General features: G+C 52.1%; 1 long non-coding RNA gene across 1 annotated transcript; it reads left to right on the top strand.

The window, feature by feature from the left end:
* The first annotated feature begins 217 nt into the window (after positions 1–217).
* On the top strand, positions 218–4,826 carry LOC149339333 (uncharacterized). The gene is made up of 2 exons (XR_016283786.1): positions 218–581; positions 4,629–4,826. It is a non-coding gene; the product is annotated as an uncharacterized LOC149339333 (long non-coding RNA).
* Positions 4,827–20,491: the final 15,665 nt, after the last annotated feature.

The raw sequence follows: 20,491 nt of genomic DNA, 5'->3' as shown, positions 1-20,491 counted from the left end.
GCCCTGCTCACCTTCGTGGGGCATAAAGTGCCACGTTACGTGCACTATAACAGTGTGGTGACCTTGGTACGCGAATACAAGCGGACTATTCCCGCGTGTTTCCGATGCGACACCATCGGCCACCGTGTGGACTTATGCCCGGATCCTCAACGCAATCGCTGCGGACACTGCGGCCAAACGGTCGCAGTCCTCGAAGACGGCAACTTGGAGACCACGAGTGCACCCCTTCCTGCATCGTCTGCGGTGGCGGCCACCTTACGGGCTCGCAAGACTGCAAAGCGAAATTCCGGAGGCTGCAACGACCGGGAAACCCAACCGGTCAACGAAAGCAGCGTCAGTGTGCAGTGCCCCCAGGAGCTGACACCACTCCAAAAGTTCCCCCGCCTGGCAACAAGCTGGTGCAAGGCACATCCGGACCAGCGCCACCGGCGGGCGCGTTGCCCGGGCGTGTCTCCAAGTCCCCTCCATCAACAAGCCAAAAGTCGTCACGTGGTCCAGGCGCACCCGTATTCCAGAACGGAGATTTTCCGCCTCTCGAGGGCCGTCCGCTTGGCACACCAAAGAAGACATCACAGCCAAAGGTAGGCAGCCGAGACGGGCCTCCTCCGTCCCCCCGCACTCCCCTACCTTCTTCCCCACCAACCCTTCCTCCTCCTCCCCCCCCCCCCTTAACTCTGAGGTTGCGGACCTCCGCCGTGAGCTCGAGACTCTCCGGGCTCAAAATGCTCAACTCCAGGCCAAAATTCATGCGCTAGAAACGGCTCGGTCCTCCCCGCCTATTGCCCAGGCAGCTCCGGAACCGATGCAACAAGTGCCGCTGGACCCGACATCATCTAGCTCTGACGCGCGTTTCACCGCCCTCGAAAACGCCCTTGCCGCATTAGCGACTCAGATGTCAAATTTCGGCCAAATTCAAGAAAACCTGTTCAAGTCAGTCACGGCCACGGTTACGGCCACCGTGACGGCCAATATTAAGACGTGGCTGGAGTCAAACCCCAGGCTTCTACGCCGAATGGGGCCCCTCAAAGACGCAAACCGCCCATCAATATTCAACCGCCCCATCGATCTAACCAAACTCAAGGAAGAGCCGGAACCGATCCAGCCGCAGGTGACGGAACCTGTGCCGGCTCTCCAAGCCAGTCTCCCTTCAAATCAACATGGCTGCGTCCCCTCCCAACCAACACCCTAAAGGGAGCCGCCCCCCGCAAAGACAGCAAGTTTTTTCCCTTGTGCAATGGAATTGTCGGGGTTTCAAAAACAGGACCAAACGCGCCCACTTAAGGGCGTACATTGACAACCTTGAACACCCCGCCGCAGTCCTTGCGTTGCAAGAAACCGGAGATGCGGTTAAGCTCACGGGCTATAACGCTTTTCAACGAGACCCGTTCACCTGTATCCTAGTCTATAAGGGTTACACAGCGCAGGAGGTTGATCTCGATCTAAATTTGGAATATTCGTACGTGATGGTCTCTGTCCTCCGCCTGCGGCGAACAGATAGCCCCGCACACATACTTAATATCTACTGCCCCCCGAAACTCAAAAACATCACTTTTTCTAACATCTTTAGCGCAGCGCTAAGGATCGCGGGTCGCGACCCCCTCATGATAGTGGGCGATTTTAACGCGCCCTGTCCCATGTGGGGCTATTGCAAGGAAGAGACGCGTGGTCGTAAGTTGGCGGAACTTATATCTACGCTGGGCATCACTCTTCTAACCGACCCGGTCCACCCAACACGTGTAGGGAACTCTGTCACTCGGGACACTTCCCCCGACCTTACCCTCGTGAAACACATCCAACACGCAGATTGGATCAACACCGAGGACACCCTCGGTAGTGACCACTGCATACTGAACACTGTCATTTACACTCGGCCCTTACGTGGCCCCCTTGCGCAAGCCAAACTTCCCGACTGGAACGCTTTCCGCCAGGCCCTCCCAGTAACTTCTCTCATGGAACAGGACTACTCCACTTGGGCACAAGGACTCATGCAAACACTCCGTTCACAAGAAAACCATATCCAGCTTACGGAGCGTGCACCTGACGTGGATAACCACCTGATGCACCTCTGGGAAGCTCGCCGCAGCCTCACTAAGCGATGGCGGCGGCAGAAACACAACCGTAAACTCCGCGCTCGCATCTCTGACCTCACCCAGCAAGCTGCCGAGTATGCTGCCCAGCTCGCAGACACTAACTGGGTAGATCGATGCAACAGCGCAGCAAGACATATGTCCAGCCGCAACACTTGGCGGCTCTTCAGGACTCTCATAGACCCCACACAAACACGCTCGGAAACACAGCAACACATCAATCGCGCGATACACAACTTTCAAGGAAACACGAAGCAGCTAGCGAACACCTTGCGCTCACAATACCTCAATCAGGATCAAGACCCGCGTGGGCAGGATTATTCGTATGCAGGCTGCGATAATCCGGAACTGGATCAACTTTTCCAGCTTCACGACCTTCGCGCGGCTCTTGCCAATATGCGCAGGGGGACGGCGCCCGGGAGGGATAAGGTCACAGTCAAATTATTGGCGAACCTTCCTGATCGGGCATACGAAACCCTACTCGAATATATTAACGCCATTTGGACCGGGGACACTTCGTTGCCACCGGATTGGAAGACATCATTGGTAACCTTTATCCCAAAGGCGGGGAAACCGGTAAACACAGACAACCTCCGGCCCATCTCCCTCACTTCATGCGTAGGAAAACTGATGGAAACGATGGTCCGTGACCGCCTCTCAGAATATCTCGAGAGCAAGAACTCGTTTGCCGACACCATGTTCGGTTTCCGACCCACTAAGTCCGCACAAGACATCCTTTTACAGCTTCATCACGAGGTTCTCGAACCCATAGAACACCCACACAACGACAAAATAGTCCTAGCACTCGATCTCAAGGGTGCGTTTGACAATGTTAAACACGGCGTCATACTAAAACACCTTAGCGAGATTAACTGTGGTCCAATTACATCAAAGATTTCTTAACAGACCGCTTGGCCTATATGCGTATACAAGAGACCGAGTACGGCCCGTTTGAGATGGGAACGCGGGGCACACCACAAGGCGCTGTGTTGTCCCCGCTTCTCTTTAACATTGCTATGATGTATCTCCCGGCACAGCTGGCGGCTGTCGGCGGTGTTCAGCATGCGCTGCACGCCGATGACATCACCATCTGGGCCACTACGGGAAATATAGGAGAGATGGAGGAATGCCTGCAAGCAGCGGCGAGCATAGTTGACCACTATGCCACGTACTGCGGCCTCCAGTGCTCCCCGTCCAAGTCTGAATTTGTGCATATTCGATCTTCTCCGAAATGCAAAATCTCCGTTCAGCTTTCTCTCGCAAGCGGCCCCATCCGTGAAGCGAAGGAGCTACGAATACTCGGTCTCTTCATTAATCAACATTAAGGCAGACACAACTCTTGCCAAACTCCGCAAAGTCGGCGACCAGGTGGGCCGAATGGTTCGCCGCGTTTCTAACAAGCGAGGAGGGTTGCGAAGTAAGGATGCGATGCGGCTCGCGCATGCCTTCGTAACAAGTCGAGTACTGTACTCGCGTCCTTACCTCCGCTTACGGAAACATGACGAAGATCACTTGGAGATTGTACTCCGCAAAATTTTCAAGAGAGCCCTCGACCTCCCGATATCCACTTCCAACGCGCGACTTCTCGCGTTGGGGGTGGTGAACACCTATCGAGAACTCCGCGAGGCGCATCTCGTTAACCAATACACGCGTCTCGCCCAGACCGTGTCCGGTCGCCGCCTCTTGGACCGGTTACATATCAGATATGATCACCATACCATGGAACGGGTTCGAGTGCCAGAACTGTGGAGAAGCGCCCTCTACGTTCGACACCTTCCGACTAACATGAACAAGGAGGACCATAATGGCCGGCGCCAGGCGCGGGCGAATGCCCTGCACCGCCACTATGGCTCAAAGAAACACGTCTTCTACGTCGACATTGCAGGCCCCTACCATTCCAGGGGGGAATGGTACACGGCTGCAGTCATACACGAGGGAAAACAGGTGGGCGGCCTCTCGTTCAGAGCGCCCAACTCAACGCATGCGGAGGAGGTGGCGATCGCCCTCGCAGCCTCCCATCCCGACTCTAAATTCATCCTCACAGACTCTCGAGGAGCCTGTCGTAACTTTGAGTTCGGTTGGATCACTCCACTCACTCACCAAATTTTGCACCGCAGTACTCGCGACGGCGATCCAACTCATCGCTCAATCATATGGGTCCCCGGCCACCAAGGCATGCCAGGTAACGAAGCCGCCCATGAGGCAGCCGGCGCACTCACTCACCGGGCACCAGGCGTCCCTTGGGAGGAGCTTAACCCAGATCACAGCCCTCTCCTTTCTTTTAAAGAAATTACTGAGCACTATAGTGCCGAACACCGGCGATACCCAGTTCCTATGAAAGGACTGGGTAAAGCTGGCGAACGAATTCTCCTCAGGCTCTTTACAAACACCCTGCTGTGCCCGGCGGTTCTCAAGCACTTTAATCCTTCTTTTGACGGCCGCTGCTCATTCTGTGGGGAGGTGGCCGACACCTTCCACATGGTTTGGGCATGCAGAAAAAATCCTTCTCTCCCCCCAATCACCCCTTCCCCTACCCGAGAGGACTGGGAGGCGGCCCTACTCAGCTGCCAGGAACTATCGGCCCAGCAGGCCCTGGTTCGGCGGACTTGTGTAGCGGTCTCGACCAACGGGATCCCGGAATGAGGGACTCCGACTAGTATTGTAAGGGGTGAGACCCACTAGGGGCCTCTCCCCGAGCACCTCTCTGTACATTACCAAATAAATGCTTTTCTCCTCCTCCTCCACAAGATGTGGGCATGTACTCAAAATCCCCACCTCCCCCTTCCCCTACCCGCTGCGGTGGCTCAGTGGTAAGGCGCTCGTCTACCGAGCCGGAGTACCCGGGTTCGAACCCGACCGCGGCGGCCGCGTTTCGATGGAGGCGAAACGCAAGAGGCGCCCGTGTGCTGTGCGATGTCAGTGCACGTTAAAGATCCCCAGGTGGTCGAAATTATTATCCGGAGACCTCCACTACGGCACCTCTTTCTCTCTTCCATCTTTCACTCCCACCTTCCTCCCTTCCCTTATGGCGCGGTTCAGGTGTCCGCCGAGATATGTGAGACAGATACTGCGCCATTTCCTTTCCTCAAAAACCAATTTACCATTGACCCCTTCCCCTACCCCTTCCCGAGAGGCATGGGAGGCTGCCCTCCTCAACTGCTCCTCGCTTGAGTCCCAAAGGGCTCTGGAGAAACGGGCGCAAGACGGGGCCTCTTCATGCGGTGTCCCGGACAAGGGATGCCAACCATGTAGCGCGGCCATGCTGTGGCTCCCAAATTCTATTCAACCAAAGTTTCTACCACCAACACTAGTCTGCTTCCCTGCCAATCTCTCTGTAAACATCATTAAATGCGTTTCATTATCATCATGGCATTGACACATCGGCGTTCATTGCGCTCATTGTCGTGGCCTTGACAACGTTTTAGACTCCGATGAGGAAGTGTGCATAACTGGCAACCTGGGTCAGAATCGCGCTTTGAGGTACGTGAGGTGGTGAGAGAGAGATGTGGGCTGCATGCGTTAGCCCTGACAACTGCAGCAATAGGCCGCTGCGTTTATTTGGTGAGGAAACTCTCGCGATCAAACTGCCACCTGCCAGGGTGGTAGAGTGGGCGCGCTGCCTATCCATTGTCCGGACGTTGCAGACGCCAAGCCGCGTATGGTTGCCCGACACGCCGTAGGTTTCGCTCTCTTACCAGGTTCAGCAGTAGTTGAGCCGTACTATTAAGGCGAAAGCCTTTAAAGGGGCCCAGAAACACAATCTTAGTTAACTGTTTTGCCTGTTGATTGCATAGAGTGAGTTATAATGGTGCTATTAGCGTCAGTCATACCACGTACATTCCGTTTTTTAATATTTTATTGTCCTCCCAAAAACAACTTCATGGCTCTGATGATGTCGCCACACAGTGGCGGGCTTTTAGCAGCGGATATGACATCACCTGGCGCGAGCTTGATGACCGGACAAACAGTATACTGCAAATTGTGTGAATAAATAGAGACACATTTTGTCACCTGTCTGCGTTTTATATTAGATCAACAAAAACAGCTTGCTTGTCTTAGATAAAAGCCCTGCAAAGCAAGTAAAATAAAAATACACAACCAGGGGCGCTCTGGCATGGAAACGACGCTGCCAGTCTCAGCAAGAACTAGTTGCAGAGAGCAGGCAACCATGGAGTACAAACTTCCGCGACGTGCTCTGGCTGGCTGTTTTGATTGGTTGCGCCAGGTGCCGTCATTGGGAGAGCGAAATAGGAGTGGGAAGCCCCGCCAAAATCGAGTTGAGGGCAGCGTTTTGTTTGCTTGTATTTTGAAATTTCTTCACTGAATAACTCCCGTTCCTGTGCATCGATTCCTGTAATTCTTTTTAAGTCAGCATCTGTGTGACATAAAGAACCCACTAGAAGTATAGCCGGTATTCCCACAGAGAGTGTTTCGCAGCCCCTTTAATGGCTCATACTGTCGTGACCAAGACGTGTTAGCAAATGTGTCAGCGTTTCAGATTGGTCGAAATGGTCGTGACGTCACTCGCTCGAATTTTGACGGGTGTCTACCAAAATATGTTGGACAGTTACTGCGCAATTTCCTTTCCTCAAATACAATTTTCGACTGGTGTCCAGCGAGATATGTGACACAGTTACTGCATAATTTCTTTTCCTAAAATACGTTTTTCATTTCCTTCATTATGGCCCCTCTTTCTCTTTCTTTTTTCACTCCACTTCGTCCCTTCCTGTACAGAGTGGTTCAGGTGTCCACCGAGATGACAGAGAATTACAGCCCCATTTCATTTCCTCAAAAAGCGTTGCGTTCAAAGGGCAACGCATCGCACCGAACGGGTGGTGGCGTTCCGTGGACTCCGTGGCAGCGCTACAACACGCTGTCGCGTTCCATTCCTAAAGGCAAATATTAAGGCGGAAGCCTTTAATGTCTCATCGTTGTAAGCAGCAGTTGTCGACAGAAAATGTCACGCTTTTCAATTGGTGGAAACGGTCGTGACGTCACAGTGCGGGAATTTCAAACGGGGCCAATTGTACTTTGGCTAGTAACCATGCAACCAATTGAAGGGATCGTATAGTAATGCTCCAAGTGGGACAGAGCTTAGTTAATTGCTTAATTACCAATTAGCCTAATTAGCTTTACTAGTGAGGCCATATAAATAAATAAAACCGATTAATAAATTGGTCGAGCTCAGGAATCGAACCCGGGTCTTCGGCGTGAGAGACGAGCATGCTATCCACTCCGCCATGCCAGCTCGATGGTTTGGAATGAACAAAGGCGCGTCTAGTGACTGCGGTGTGTTCGCTCACTCTCATCCTCCTCCATTCCCTTCCGGCGAGGTTTAGGTGTCCACCGACAAATGAGAGACAGATACATTTCCTTTCCTCAAAAACCAATTTACCGACGAGCCAGGCGTAGAACCGAATGGGCGATGGCGTTCTATGGACTCCTTGGCAGCGTTGCAAGACACTGTCGCGTTCCACTCTTAGGGGCGAAGCTTAACATCTTAACCACACATCAGTGACCACACTTCAGGTAAAAAAGTGCCTACCTATCCAAATCCCCAATTGTGTAGCTTCTATTCGGATGGACTGTACTCAGACAAATGCAAAAATTGTGATGCCAAAGCCGATCTAAATCATATGATCTGGAACTGCCCGCAGTCCCTACCCGCGAGTCGCTTCATTACTGACTCTGATCATTGGGAGGCTCTATTGCTCAGCCCTGACCCGGGGACACAGATCAAGCTCCTCCAGCTGGCTGAAGACGCCGCCGCTGCCCAAGGGATAGCGGCCGCCGTTTAAGCGGGGGGCGACTTCGGGTCGCTCCTCTATATCCGCTGGAAATAAAGTTCCACCACCACCACCACCACCACCCCTAAATTATGTGAGACAGTTACTGCGTAATTTCCTTTCCTCAAATACAATTTTCATTTTCTTCATTACGGCTCCTCTTTCTCTATCTTCGTTCACTCCCACTTCCTCCCTTCCTCTACGGTGCGGTTCAGGTGTCCACCGAGATGACAGAGAATTACTGCGCAATTTCCTTTCCTCAAAAAGCGTTGCGTTCAAAGGGCAAGGCATCGCGCCGAACGGGTGGTGGCGTTCCGTGGACTCCCTGGCAGCGCTACAACGCTCTGTCGCGTTCCACTCCTAAAGACGAAGCATAAGCGTCATTAATTAGCATTTAATTAGTATTCAGGCATTAATCAGTAATTAACCATTAATTAGTGATTTGTCATCATTTAGTAATTAGTACTCAATTATATGTGACGCCACCAGTGCCACAGAAACAGCGAAGGTGGTGCGGAAAACGCTTCCGCCTCTACCCACTTTAGACAGTCAAAGTGCCCCCTGAATTTTTAGCGTCATTAATTGGCAGTTAATAAATGCACCAACACAATGTGAAGTGAACAATCGCGTAGCAGAATGCAGCACTCAGGCTTTTGCCTTTCACCACTTTAGCCGCTAAAGTTCCTCGTAATTTTTATTGCGAAAGCAATACTGCTCACAGTTTGAGCCTTTTAGCGTAGCGCGGCGGTGGACACGTTTGACCCTTAGCGTGACCTTAGACGTGACGTCATACTAGCTGCGAAAAACCAGGGCCCCAGCTCGGCTCGTCAGTGTAGAGCGGCGGTACACACGGCGGGTGGCGAGCCTCTCGCTTCTCCCACTAGAGGCGCTGCGGTAGGAGGACGTCACACCATCTGTGGAAGAAAAGGGCCCCTGCTCGGCTCGCCAGCGCAGAGCGGCGGTAGACACGGCGGGCGGTTAGCCTCTCGCTTCTCCCACTAGAGACGCTGCGGTAGTAGTGACGTCACACCATCTGTGGAAGAGAAGGGCCCCAACTCGTGCCGTCGGCGGAGAGCGGCAGTAGACACGGCGGGCGGTGAGCCTCTCGCTTCTCCAGCTAGGAGAGCCGCGGTTGGAGTGACGTCATACCAGTTGCATAAACAGAGCTCCAGCTCGTGCCGCCGGCGCGTGGGAGGTGATGAAGAGATCGCGGCTTCGGCCGCTTATCTGTTGCGGACGCAGTTGTTGCTGCGACGCGCGACTTTTCTCCTCTTTTCTTTTATGCGAAGCATATTACTAGAGCTACACTACAGCCCGTCGAGCGCGGCGGTGGAGCTACCATTGACCTTTAGCGTGACCACGTGACAACATGACGTCACAGCAGAGGAGAGATGGGCTGCCGGCTCGCGCGGTCGGCCGCGGCGGTGGAGGCTCCACATCAGAGGCGCTGCAGCTGACCACGTGACGCTACAGCAGCGGTATAAAGCTGAGCTTGCCTCGCTCTCCGGGCACTGATGGGGAGTTGAGCATCTGTTCTCGCTTCGGCGAGCGCGGCTTCGGCCGCTTCTTTTTGAGCAGCGTCCGCTCCGGCGGACGCAGTTGTTGCTGCGACGCGCGTCTTTTCTTTCCTTTTTATCTTTCCTCTGATCTTTTAACTCTCCTCTATCTGCACGTGGCAGCGGTGGTGGCCTGGCTCGAGCCAGTAGCAGGCCCGTGCAATTTCCTCTTCATCCTTCTCTCAGTCACAACAACAACAACTCCGGGCACTTACTTGTTCTATCTGTTCTCGCTTCGGCGAGCGCGGCTTCGGCCGCTTATCTTTTGAGCAGCGTCCGCTCCGGCGGACGCAGTTGTTGCTGCGACGCGCGTCTTTTCTTTCCTTTTTATCTTTCCTCTGATCTTTTAACTCTCCTCTATCTGCATGTGGCAGCGGTGGTGGCCTGGCTCGAGCCAGTAGCAGGCCCGTGCAATTTCCTCTTCATCCTTCTCTCAGTCACAACAACAACTCTCCGGGCACTTACGAGGTTTTTGGTTGGTAAAAATTTATTAAAACAGTCAAGGGGCCGAAGGCCCAGATCTAGGGGTCGGCCAAGACTCCTTGGAATCTGGCAGCCTCTAGAGCGAGACCGATGAGCGTTCGTTGGTCGTCTAGGGTAGAGCTGCGTAGACGAGCCTCCCAGGTATGTTGTGTGGGTGTTGGCATGTGTTGTCGTGGACAAGTCCAGACCATATGAAGGAGGTCTGCTGGGATATTGCAGTGTTTACACATCGGCATATACCGTTCAGGAAATATATTATGGAATCTTTTGGAATTGGGGAAAGTGTCCGTCTGGAGTTGGCGCCATGTGACGGCCTCTGTCTTTGTAAGCTCTTGGTGCGGACCTGGATAGAGTTGGCGAGAAAGACGATAGTGCTGGAGCAGATCGCGTGAAGTGATAATGGTGTCCTTCCTGACCAAGGCGGGCATGTTGGGGGCGGGGTGATAAGCTGCTCGGAAAGTGAGCCCTCGAGCTAGCTCATGTGCTCCCTCATTACCCTTCAGACCCATGTGGGCTGGAGCCCATATCAGTAGGGTCAGGTGTTTAGGAGGGTTTGATACGAGTACGCGAAACGCTTCGACTGAAATACGGCCATGAGTAAAATTAAGAATGGCGCGCTGTGAGTCACTTATGACTACTCTAGCTTTAGAAGTAGAGAGCGCGAGAGCAATAGCTACTTCCTCCGCTGTAGTGATATGTGAAGTGCGTACGGAGCAGGAGGCATGGAGAGTCATGTTCTCATCTGTGGCAACCGCTGTTGCAGCAGTCCGAGTAGGATGGTCTGCCGCGTCTGTGTAAAGCACGTCAAGTCGGCCAGCATATCGCTGCTGGAGTGACGCAGCCCGAGCTTCTCTGCGATCTTGATGATGAGTTGGATGCATGTTGCGGGGGAGAGGGAGAGTCTTGATGTTGGCCCTGATGGCAGGTGGGAGATTGACCACCGAGGATGGCAGACGGAAGGGAGCGATGCGAAGTCGTTCGAGGATAGAGCGGCCTGCGGAAGTTAGGGAGAGGCGTTGGCGCTGGGCCAGGAGGGCCGCCTCAATGAGCTCGTCAACCGTGTTGGAGACACCAAGGGCGAGGAGCTTGCCGTTGGGAGTAGAGAGAGGAAGACCAAGGGCTGTTTTGACGCCGCTGCGGATAAGGCAATCCAGGCGGTGCTTCTCCGTGAGCGTGAGACGTAAATATGGAGCAGTGTAAGCAATACGACTTACTACAAATGCTTGAAAGAGACGAAGGAGATTCGCCTCCTTCATGCCTGCCCGCTTGTTGGAAACGCGCCGTATGAGACGGGCTGTCTGCTGTGTGTATCGATGCAAGCGTTGTATTGTGTTGGTGTTGGCTCCGTTGGCTTGGAGGTGGAGGCCAAGAATTCGGATGGTGTCGACCATAGGCACGAGAAGGTTGTTAACAGTGAGGCGGATATTTGGAGATGTGGGGGGGTTTTCGGGTGCCGGGATAACGCACAAAGAAGAGCTCAGATTTTGCTGCTGAGCACTTAAGTCCTTTGTCCGATAAGTGCACTTACGAGGCGGCCAGGTGTTCGGATGCCGCCTAGAAGCAGGGCTGACTTGAACGAGAGGCGAAAGCTTCAGCGTGCCACAGAGACCGATGAAGAGCGGGATGAACGTCTGGCTAAGCAGCGTGCTCATTATGCAGCTCGGCGACAACGTTATACAACAACTGAAGAACAAAGCGAGGAACTTTACCCAGCCTAGCCATCAATATGCTTCGCATCTGACTAGGCTTAACCTTAGCTAAGCCTCAGCCATTTTTTTCTCCTTTATTGCGAAAGCAATACTACTTGCACTTTCACGCCTTTGCCGTGCCGCGGCGGTGACCACCATTGACCTTCATTTCACCTTGTTTGCATTAGATTGGATTGGATTGGACTGGATTCGATTGGATTGGATTGGATAGATTACATTACATTATATTAGATTAGATTACATTAGATGGGATTGGATTTAATTGGATAGGAGTGTATTGGATTGGAGTGGATTGAATTGAATTGCATTGGATTGGATAACCGATGCATCACCACAAGTCTCACCACAAGCACCACCACCAGCTACAGTACCAGCTGTACCATGGCGTAGGTACGGATATTGCTTTCGCAATTACCGGGCTTAACCAAGCTAAGCCACAGCGAATTTTCCTCTGATCTTTTAATTCTCCTCTATCTGCAGGCGGCAGCGGTGGTGGCTCGGCTCGAGCCAGTAGGCAGGCCCGTGCTATTTGCTTTTCATCCTTTTCCCAGTCACAACAACAACAACAACGTCGGCGCGTGATCGCGGCTTCGGCCGCTTATCTGTTTTTTCAGCAGCGTCCGCTTCGGCTGGCGCGGTTGTTGCTGCGACGCGCGTCTTTTCTTTACTTTCCTTTTCTTTTCTTTTCTCTTTCCTCTGATCTTTTAATTCTCCTCCATCAGCACGCGGCAGCGGTGGTGGCTCGGCTCGATCCAGTTGGCAGGCCGGTGCAATTTCCTTTTCCTCCTTCTGCCAGTCACAACAACAGCCGTCGGCGCAGAGCGGCGGTAGACACGGCGGATACGGGCTGAAGAAACGGATAAAGTTGCTTTCGCAATTTCCGGGCTTAACCAAGCTGAGCCACAGCGAATTTTTTTTATGCGAAGCATACTACTTTAGCTACCACTTCAGCCCTTCACCGTGGTTATGCGCCTCCAAATCACGTGATACATGACGTCACACCACGTGACATGATGACGTCACGACAGTAGAGAAACGGGGGCCCACCTCGCGCCGTCGCTGTGGTTGTGCGCCATTTGATATGGGGGGCGGGAACCAGTCAAGCTGTCCAGCTTTTTTTCCCTAACCTCCCCATCATGTTGATGGAAATAAAGGCTATTATTATTATTACTATTATTATTAAATCACGTGATACATGACGTCACACCACGTGACACGATGACGTCACGACAGTGGAGAAACGGGGTCCACCTCGCGCCGTCGCTGTGGTTGTGCGCCTCCAAATCACGTGATAAATGACGTCACACCACGTGACACGATGACGTCACGACAGTGCAAAAACGGGGGCCCACCTCGCGCCGTCACTGTGGTTGTGCGCCTCCAAATTACGCGACACGATGTTGCCACACCACGCGACACGATGACGCCACGACAGATCGCCGTCACGCGCTGGGAGAAGGAGAACGATGCCACGCACAGACGCCGGAATGTCCTCGAGCGGCATTCCCGCGCATTTCGAACGCGCGTTCACACTCGGTGTAGGTGAAACGCTCGCTCCACCGGGCAGGCGGATGCGGCTTCCGTGGCAATCCAGGCACTCACCCAACACGCGTCTCGGGGTTAGTCGGCGTTCCGCTCTAGCCATGCCGTTGTTGTTGTTGTTGTTGTGACTGAGAGCAGGATGAAAAGGAAATTGCACGGGCCTGCTACTGGCTCGAGCAAAGCCACCACCGCTGCCACGTGCAGATAGAGGAGAGTTAAGAGAGCAGAGGAAAGAGAAAAAGGAAAGAAAAGACGCGCGTCGCAGCAACAACTGCGTCCGCCGGAGCAGACGCTGCTGAAAAAATCAGATAAGCGGCCGAAGCCGCGCTCGCGGAAGGGAGGACAGATACTCCTTTTGTAGCCATGCCGTTGTCTTCCCCCACGACGAAGGCTTCTAGTGGTTGTATTAAAATGACCAAGTATTCAACCAAGAAAAGCCATGTATTACCAAGCCTAGCCGTCAATATGCTTCGCATCTGACTAGGCTTAACCTTAGCTAAGCCTCAGCCATTTTTTTTTACTCGACAGCGTGCACAGCTCATTCGGTCGAAAAGTGGTCGGCGTCGTTGTAGTTATGAGCAACGCGCGTCGAAAAATTCGTATCATGCCAACCGTTAAGCGCAGAATGTCCGGTATGGTGTCGTATGGTTCAGCGTTTCGTTCAGCATAAGAGCCTTCCTAGTGACAGGCATTCGAACCGGTGACCTTTGATCAGGAAAACCGGCGACCAATCATCGGTGGCTGCGCAGCATGCGCGGTTCGGGTGTCCACCAAGACAAGCGAGACAGTTACCGATTTCTTTTCCTCAAGGAAGGAAGGAAGGAAGGAAAAACTTAATTTTACTCTAGTCCTTTTTCCTGCGGTTTGGGAGCATCTTCAGAGACGTTTTCTCCTTGATTTTACCCCCAGGAGTCTTCACTGTCGAAGTCGTCCGCCTCTAATCAGTGGTCGGTTGCCCTCAGTTCAGGGCTCCGCTGGCCACTGCCGCCCGTTGAGCTCGCTGTACCAGACCTTCTTGGTCTTCACAGCGGTCGCTGGACAGCAGAGTCTCCCACTGCTCCGCACTCGGGTTTTGTATTTTGGGGACCACGTAAACAAATTTTCGATTTTTCCAACGGGCAAGGCGTCTCGCCGAACGGGCCGTGGCGTTGCTTGGGCCCCCTGGCAGCCCTGCAAGACGCTGTTGCTGGGGGTAGGAGACCGATAAAGCAAATACGGCGCAATATTTGTGCAATGCATGCGTAACTTATTGAGCAAATAGTAATACTTCTTAATGCTTTCATTAAAAATTCGCGTAACTCGCGCAGTCGAAACAAAAATAAGCAAAAAAAATCTGATTTTTTTCTTCAATTACCTAGCCTATCGCCCCCTATAATGACGCATCTTGCATATTTAATGGTGCCTTTAACGATAAAACTATTCGAAGCAGCGTAACCGCATCTGACAAAGAAATGACACAGTTAGAATAGCGTCGTTGTTGGAGCGTTTCGTATTCTGATTAGAGTATCGGGAAGATGCGGTGCGTCCGATCACTATTATTCTGTGTACATGTCCGACATGGTGATTTATAACTCAATGGTTTTACAATTCCGAGCAAAAGAAGGGCATTTTAATGGACATGATGAACAGACGATAGTGAAGTTTCTGCTATGCATTGTTTGTTTGACTGGGGTTTAGCGCCTCAAAGCGACTTAGGCTTACTCGCGATTGTAGCGAGGTTTTTTTTTAATGCGGTCTTAGTAGGCATTACGCTGTTACTTACCGTTGAGAAAGAGTTCGTTGGCCGCTTGAAGTGACCGCACTGCGGCGCAGCGTGGACTGCTGGTGGTGGTGGAAACGTTTATTGCCAATGATGTAAATCGTTGGGGGCGAAGCCTTCTACATGGCACTTGGATGCCTCCTGACTCTGAGAAGGAGGCACCCTTAGCGCAATCGTCCTGTGAGCGCTGGACATGATCCGGCGCTGGTCTTGAGCGGACGAGCGTGACAGAAGAGACTCCCAGTGAAACTCCGCCGCGGTTGGTGATGGAGGATGAGGGAAGGTGGGGCATATGAGGACAGTGTGTAAGAAGTCTCCCGGTTTGCCGCAAAGTTTGCACGATGAAGGGAATTGGTCTGGCTATCGGGCATGCAGCAGTATAGGGTATGGAGCAGTCCGGATTTGTAGCTGTCGCCAATGTGCAGCCTGCACTGGTGAGGGATGGAACAGGGGGTGCGTATTCCCTTCGTTTGTCTTGGTAGTACGAGAGAATATCTCGGAAGGAGAGCAGGCGCTCCGAGGCTCGTAGAGGGAGCTCGACTCCAGCCCGGAATGTGAGACCTCGGGCTAGGGAATGAGCCTCCTCGTTGCCAGAGAGGCCAGCATGTGCTGGCGTCCAGATAAGGGTTATGAGGCACCGGGGCTGCCAGAAACGTAGTAAACGAGCAGCGGTGCTGGATATGCAGCCCTTGGCATAATTTAAAATGGCAGATTTGGAATCGGAGATAATTTTTGTGGCAGATGTAGAAATGAGAGCAAGCGCGATGGCTGCCTCTTCTGCCACTGTGGTCGAATTGGCAATGACTGAGCTGGAGGTTAGAAGCTTTGCATTATTGTCGGCTACCACCAGGGCCATACGGGAGCCTGTCGTATATTCCGCTGCGTCCACATAGACCACCTCATGGTCCTCGCTATACTGTTTGTGGAGGGCCCGAGCCCTTGCTACTCTGCGTTCCCTGTCTCGCTCAGGGTGCATGTTCTTGGGGATGGGGGTTACGTTGAGGTTAGAGCCTCGGCAGGCTCTGTAATTGGTTTCAGGCTCGACTGGCACAATACAGTACGACCAGCCTCTGAGTTGGATAGACGGGATATTCGTGCCGTAAAGGTAGCTTCTTCGAGCTCCTCAAAGGAGTTGTGTACACCCAGCTTGAGGAGTGGGTCGTTGGATGTGCTGGGGGGAAGACGTAGAGCCGTTCGCGTGCAACTACGTAGGAGCGCAATTACCCGGTCTGTGTCCTTCTGTTTGAGAGGTAAGTATGGAAGGGCATATGTGGTGCTGCTTATGGTGTAAGCCTGGGTGAGGCGAGTCGTGTTTCGCTCGCGTAGGCCAGCCCTGCGGTTCGCTGTGCGGCGAATCAGTCGAGTGGTGTGTTGAGCGTGTGTTTGAAGTGTCTTTATGACTTCTCCGTGCGCACCGTGGGAGTGGAAAACTAGGCCTAGCACGCGGATTTTTTGTACTAGTGGGATGGGATGGGTACCTAGTGTGCGGGAGATGGGTGCATTGACTGAATTGTGTTGCTTGAGCCGGTAGAGAAAGAGCTCCGATTTTGAAGGGGAGCAGTTCAGGCCACGCTCCCGTACATATGCGTCGACGGTGGTTAGTGCCAATTGTAGGTGTTCTATTTCGGCATCGCTGCCATGGTTTGCCCAGACAGTGATGCCGTCGGCGAAGAGGCTGAAATGACTCTCGGGAATTTGAGCTAGCTGTTGAGGTAGGTGAAAAAGTGCTATGTTGAGTAAAGTAGGGGAGAGGACGGCTCCCTGGGGCGTACCTCATGCTCCCAGCGTGATCCCTGGTAGGCTGTGGTCGCCGAAGGTAGGAGTGGCTGTGTGGTGGCTGAGGAAATCTCGGATGTAGTTGTACATCCTGGCGCCGACTCCCAGGATTGTAAGGTTTTCTAGGATAGCTTTGTGTGTAACGTTATCAAATGCCTTAGTGAGAGCCACACCTAGGATAGCTTTAGTGTCGGGGGTCTGTGAGTCGAGAATGTGATGTTTTAGCTGTAAGAAAACGTCCTCTGTGGAAAGCCCTGGTCGAAATCCAAATATGCTAGTGGGCATGGGATTATTGCTTTCTAGGTATTGGCAAAGCCTGCTCTGGAGTACATGCTCCTTGAGTTTGTCAACAGAAGATGTGAGGGAGATGGGTCTGAGGTTAGAAGTGAGCAGAGGTTTGCAATGTTTGGGTATGAAGATGACTCTCGCCTGTTTCTATTGTGGCGGGAGGTTGCCCAGTTGCCAGCACTTATTGAAGTATTCTGTAAGTGCAGCAATGGATTGTGCGTCGAGATTGCAGAAAGCCTTGTTATATACCCCGTCTGGGCCGGGGGCTGAGGACGTGTGAAGTGTCTGGAGTTCAGCCTGGACCTCTGCTTCGCTAATGGGTTGGTCAGGCTGGTCGTAAGGGGGACTTGCATAATCAGGGTGGTTCGCAGGAGTGTATGTGGGGAAGTATTGATTTCGAAGTTCTTGGAGGAGGTCTGGTGGAGGTATATCGGAAGTATGTATGAGTTTTGTGAGGGCATGTCTCTGGGTAGTCTTAGACTGAGTGGAGTCTATTAAGTGCCTAAAGAGGTTCCAGGTCTGAGGCAGATTCATATTGCCATCAAGCTTGTTGCAGATAGATTCCCAGTTTTGACGTGAAAGATTCGCTGCGTGTCTTTTTATCTCTTTTTTAATGCAGGCGAGGCGACGCTTAAGTGTCCGGTTCCATCGCGGCCTTTGCCAGCGTCAATTTAGGCCTGTTTTAGCCTCACATAAATGTAGGAGGCGGGATTCAATTGTGTCGCTTGGGCAGTCTTCGGGCAGAGTACGAGTTACGGATCGGACATCGCTTTTTAGTTGCTCGTTCCGTTCAGTGATGTCCGTGATGGGGGCGAAAGTGCGTGCTGTTCCACATGAGCGGAAAGAGTCCCACTTTGTGAGAGTGGAGCCTCTTGGAGGCCTGCAGTGTAGTTGAATGTGTAAGAGAATCTCGATGATGAAATGGTCGCTACCTAAATTCTCTTGTGTGTTGCACTATGTGGCGCGAGAGAGGCGATGTGCGAACGTGAGGTCTGGCGTAGTGTCTTTAGAGAGACTGTTTCCCATGCGTGCAGGAAAGGTGATGTCTGTCAGCAGATAGAGACCGGCTTGTTGCGCGGCTAACCATACCCGACGTCCTTTCGGTGTGTCGTGTGGGTAACCCCAGGCTGTATGTGGGGCGTTAAACTCTCCCACGACGAGTAAGGGGCACTTGTTGGCTATACGCTTCGCGACGGCAAAGAGGAGTTCGAAGTTACCTTGAAGGCACTTAGGGTGGCTATATATGTTTAGGATGAAGATACTGTTCGTTCGAGCGTGTTTCGGTACAAGCTCAATTAGAAGGTGATCAATGTCTTCAATCACTATGGAATGGGAGATGGTGGTGATTGAACGACGAACCAGAAATGCTACCCGAGGGGGTGTGGGAAAGTGGGCAGGACAGGAGCATAGCCGGGTAGGGTGAGTGGGTTTGAGGGTTCCTGCAGGGCAAGGATGTCGGGTCCTGTAGCGCAGGACAGCATTTGGTGGATCACTTGACGCTTCTGGCCAAATCCCCGGCAGTTCCACTGCCAGAGTGTAAGATTACGGATTAGAACTATAGGCAGTTCCACTGCCCGCCCCCCCCCCCCCCCCCAGCAGTTCTACTGCCAGAGTGTAAGGTTACGGATTGGAACTGCCATCATGACAATCTATAAAGGACAATCTATAGTTCAGGGCTCCCAACCATCCGTTGCAGCGCGGACTGGGCGCACACAACCTTCAATCAAAAGACATACGCGCTTCAAATGCGAACGCCCAGCTTCCTACTGCACTCCGGGATCACCTTGCCAATTCGGTCCCTTAAACAGCCGGCGTAAGTTCTCTACAAACATGCAGAAGTTTTTCTAAATTCGCGAATTGCTTCGCACGAGACAAAAGCGTTAGAGAGCACTGCGGAAAACTCATTGGAGTAATGCGAAAGCATTGGCGCCTCCTCACCACCCCTAATTGCTCCTCTTTTCCTCTATGTCGATTGTGACGTTGCGTCTGACAATGGAATCACACAATTCACCTTAAACCATAGTTAGTGCAGCCTAGTCTATAATTATTTTGCATTTCCTTAGCAATTATTTCCTTTATTTGACACTTAATGCATTTAAATCACCATTTCGACACTATTAATTCATTTAACGCGCACCTAATTCACAACTGAATCACAATTGATATACTATAATTTACCATTATTTCATTCCAATGTATCATTAAGTCTCATTATGCCCACAATAATCCACCCTAATTTATAATTGATACACCTTAATTCACTATAATGCAGCTTAAGTCATCTTCATTTACTTCTGGTGCTTCTATAATTTGTTATTAATTAGATTTCGGTTAAGCCCAAATCCCCATCGTTTCACCTCGGTATTCATTTCGGACATTCAAGTTTCGCCCCGCACCTTGGCTCCGCCCACTTTTCCAAGCATTCGAAGCGTCTATGGAAGTGAAAATGGTGTCCGCCGTCACGCGTGACGCGATGCAAGCCTTGTGACGTCATCACAACCTGCCCACCGTACCAGGTGGCAATCTGTCCTCAGGACTGCGAGCGAATTGCCCACCGTAGGCGGTGGTAGTAAAATTTATTTTTGATCGCCAGAGGTTGTTCGAGAAGAGCAACCTGTGTCTCTCAAGCCCCAGGGGTGGCTGTCTCAAACGGAAATTGTCAGAGCAGTGGCGGTTCGCATAACCGCTACGAAACTCCCCCAGGAGTGGTATGAGGACTCCCAGCGATCTGCGAATATAAAGTAGAGAAAGATCAATTTGGCATATCATCATCATCATCAGCCTGACTACACTCACTGCAGGGCAAAGGCCTCTCCCATGTCTCTCCAATTAACCCTGTCCTTTGTCAGTTGCCGCCACTGTATCCCCGCAAACTTCTTAATATCATCCGCCCACCTAACTTTCTGCCGTCCCCTGCTACGTTTGCTTTTATCCCGTTCCCTGCTACGTTTGCTTTTATCGCCCATTTCTTCCTCTTGATTTCAACTAGGATATCATTAACCTGTGTCTGTTCCCTCACCCACTCCGTCCTCTTCCGATCTCTTAACGTTACACTTATCATTTTCCTTTCTATAGCTCGCGGCGTTGTTCTTAAGTGAACCCTCTTTGTTAGCCTCCACATTTCTGCCCCATAGGTGAGTACCGGTCGGATACAGCTGTTGTATACTTTTCTCTTCAGGGATATTGGTAAGCTACCATTCATGAACTGAGAGAACCTGCCATATGCGCTCCACCCCATTCTTATTCTTCTAGTTATTTCCCTCTCATGATCCGGATCTGCGGTCACTACCTGCCCTAAGTATACATATTCTCTTACTACTTCCAGCACCTCGCTACCAATTGCGAACTGCTAGGTTGTTGCTAGGCTGTTGCTAGCCCCTTGCTAGGCTGTTGAACATTACTTCGGTTTTCTGCATGTTAATTCTTAGCCCACCGTTCTGCTCTGCCTGTCTAACTGATTGATTATGCTTTGCAGTTCTTGTCCTGAGTTGCTTAGCAAGGCAAT

The sequence above is a fragment of the Amblyomma mixtum genome, chromosome 6 (assembly GCF_055824585.1).
Source record: "Amblyomma mixtum isolate Tamu chromosome 6, ASM5582458v1, whole genome shotgun sequence".
NCBI classification, from domain to species: domain Eukaryota; kingdom Metazoa; phylum Arthropoda; class Arachnida; order Ixodida; family Ixodidae; genus Amblyomma; species Amblyomma mixtum.
The sequence above is the reverse complement of the archived record's forward strand: the minus strand, read 5'-3'. Positions and strand labels throughout refer to the sequence as shown.